Source organism: Curcuma longa, chromosome 9, assembly GCF_044706935.1.
Source record: "Curcuma longa cultivar G26 ecotype Majalengka, Jawa Barat chromosome 9, ITB_CL_G26_1.1, whole genome shotgun sequence".
Classification (NCBI taxonomy): Eukaryota; Viridiplantae; Streptophyta; class Magnoliopsida; order Zingiberales; family Zingiberaceae; genus Curcuma; species Curcuma longa.
Genome location: NC_133869.1, coordinates 6695590 through 6698535, shown reverse-complemented (window position 1 = coordinate 6698535; position 2946 = coordinate 6695590). Strand labels below are relative to the sequence as shown.

At 50.6% G+C, this 2946-nt stretch overlaps 1 pseudogene; it reads left to right on the top strand.

The window, feature by feature from the left end:
* LOC141834868 (auxin transporter-like protein 2) lies at positions 1-2185 on the top strand (annotated as a pseudogene).
* Positions 2186-2946: the final 761 nt, after the last annotated feature.

Sequence of the window (2946 nt, the reverse complement as noted above, 5' to 3'; positions counted from 1 at the left end):
ATGCAGGCGGAGAAGCAAGCGGAGGAGGCGGCCATCTTTGCGGCTGGTGGCATTACTAGCTCCAACAATGAAACAGAGCGAGGAGAGGACGGCGGCCATGGCAAGGAGGAAGACGGTCACGGACTCAGCATGAAGGACCTCCTATGGAACGGTGGCTCCGCCTGGGACGCCTGGTTCAGCTGCGCCTCTAATCAAGTTGCTACCTTTAATAGCTCATCTCCTCCGTTTTGCACTGACAACGATCGATCTCCTCCAAAGATTGCTCCTTTTGCATCGAACGCAGGTGGCGCAGGTGCTGCTGACGCTGCCGTACTCGTTCTCGCAGCTGGGGATGCTATCGGGAGTGATCTTGCAGCTGTTCTACGGGATCCTCGGAAGCTGGACGGCGTACCTCATCAGCGTCCTCTACATCGAGTACCGCACCCGCAAGGAAAAGGAAAACGTCAGATTCAAGAATCACGTCATCCAGGTCACACTCTTCTTTCTCTGCTTTGTTCCTTCGAATACCTCACAGCTTTCTTCCTCCGAGTACCGTACCCTTCTTCCTCCCTTCTCTTCCTCTGATTTGTTCTGGTTTTTTCTCGCTCTTTTCCCATTTGTTCGTCAATGCCTCGTTAGACAACGATTCCTCGTCATCCCCTTCCGATTCACAAGATTCCGTTGGAGGCTGACAATTACCAAATTCTCGGTTCTCCTCGCGTTTGGTTGATATTAATATCACTGAAGCACCGCCTTTTCCTTCCCCTGTTCTTGACTTTATGCAGTGGTTCGAGGTGTTGGATGGGCTGCTGGGGCCGTATTGGAAGGCCGTCGGACTCGCCTTCAACTGCACCTTCCTCCTGTTTGGCTCCGTCATCCAACTCATTGCTTGTGCCAGGTAATCCTTCATTTTATTCCTCTCGCTTCTTCTCTTAATTTTGCAGAGATTAATCATATCTGTAAAAAAAATTGGTTGAATTGTGGAGCGTGCAGTAACATTTACTACATCAACAATCGGCTAGGACGAAGAGGACATGGACCTACATATTTGGAGCCTGTTGCGCCACCACGGTGTTCATCCCTTCCTTCCACAACTACAGGATTTGGTCCTTCCTCGGCCTTGGCATGACCACCTACACCGCCTGGTACCTCGCCATCGCCGCCGTCGTCCACGGCCAGGTAGTTAACTAAACAGTTAGCAATTCAGTTTGCTTGTCCTGTTCTTGGTGACAGAAGTGTTGGTGTTTGAATGATGCAGCCGGACGGCGTGACGCACTCCGGTCCAACCAAGCTGGTGCTCTACTTCACCGGCGCCACCAACATCCTCTACACCTTCGGCGGCCACGCCGTCACCGTGTGAGTGTTTGTTTGACTCGTATGGATCTTACTGGTGGAATTGAAAGAAAAAAAAAAGGTTGACTTGTTTGGTATGGACAGTGAGATCATGCACGCGATGTGGAAGCCGCAAAAGTTCAAATATATCTACTTGATGGCCACGCTGTACGTGTTCACGCTGACGCTGCCGTCGGCGGCGGCCGTCTACTGGGCGTTCGGCGACGAGCTGCTGACGCACTCCAACGCGTTCTCGCTGCTGCCCAAGTCAGGGTGGCGCGACGCGGCGGTGATCCTGATGCTGATCCACCAGTTCATCACCTTCGGCTTCGCGTGCACGCCGCTGTACTTCGTGTGGGAGAAGGTGATCGGCATGCACGACACCAAGAGCGTCTGCATCCGCGCCGTCGCCCGCCTCCCCGTCGTCGTCCCCATCTGGTTCCTCGCCATCATCTTCCCCTTCTTCGGCCCCATCAACTCCGCCGTCGGCGCCCTCCTTGTCAGCTTCACCGTCTACATCATCCCCGCCATGGCTCATATCCTCACCTACCGGACCCCCGCCGCTCGCAAGGTCCGTATGCCGTCTAATTTCAACTGACCATTTTGACGGAAATTTGCTGAACTCCTCCGACTCATGCAGAATGCGGCGGAGAAGCCGCCCTTCTTCCTCCCTAACTGGACGGCGATGTTCGTCGTAAACGTCTTCATCGTGGGGTGGGTTTTGGTGGTCGGATTCGGGCTCGGCGGTTGGGCGAGCATGACCAACTTCGTGAGGCAAGTGGACACCTTCGGGCTCTTCGCCAAGTGCTACCAGTGCCCCAAGCCTCCTCCGCCGCCGGCAGCCGGACCAATGCCTCAGCAGAACCACCACTAAACCAGCTGCCGCCGGCGCAATCTCGCCGCACTATTCCGGATCAACAAATATCTATAAGTAGTTTGTCACTGTCTGTGTGATGTAATATATAGTTGTGCTTCCGTCGGCGAATCCTATCGCTTTTAGATCTCTAATGGGACCAATTTAACCAGAAAATATTGCCGTTTAAAGGTGTTAATTTCTTGAATGCCTTGAAGTTGTTCTAATTGTTAGATTGGATGTCCATCAGCATCCAACTAAATTAGTGCAAATAAATTTTAAGTGTTAGGGAAGAAGAACATGCAATAAGAGTAACAGCCATATAGATGCAGACTTCGAGGATCATAATGTAAAGTACAGATTGCACGAAGTTACCTGATGAATAAATAGACGACGCGACGTATCACTTCAAGCTCAAGGTCTTGAGCAGCTGAAACAATCACTAGTTTTAGTTCTATGAAAAGTATGTTCAGAGTGAGATTAGTCATCCAAACACAATGTCAAGCATCATTAAATGACAGAATTTATAGCAATTCCAACGTCAAATAAATGCGATCCGTGATTTCAGGTTCCTTGAGCAAACAGTTGTGACAATGATGTCTGGCATTGGTCACAACAAATAAATTTATCAGAGGGAGTATACCATATGGCCGGCAAGCTCCGTCCCAACTACTCTTACATAACTTATCAGTTGTTTTTCAAGTCCTGAAATGACCTTCTTATCAACACAGCCGAGAACTTTCTCAAGGTCCTACACTCAGAAACACAGGTGAGAATAAATC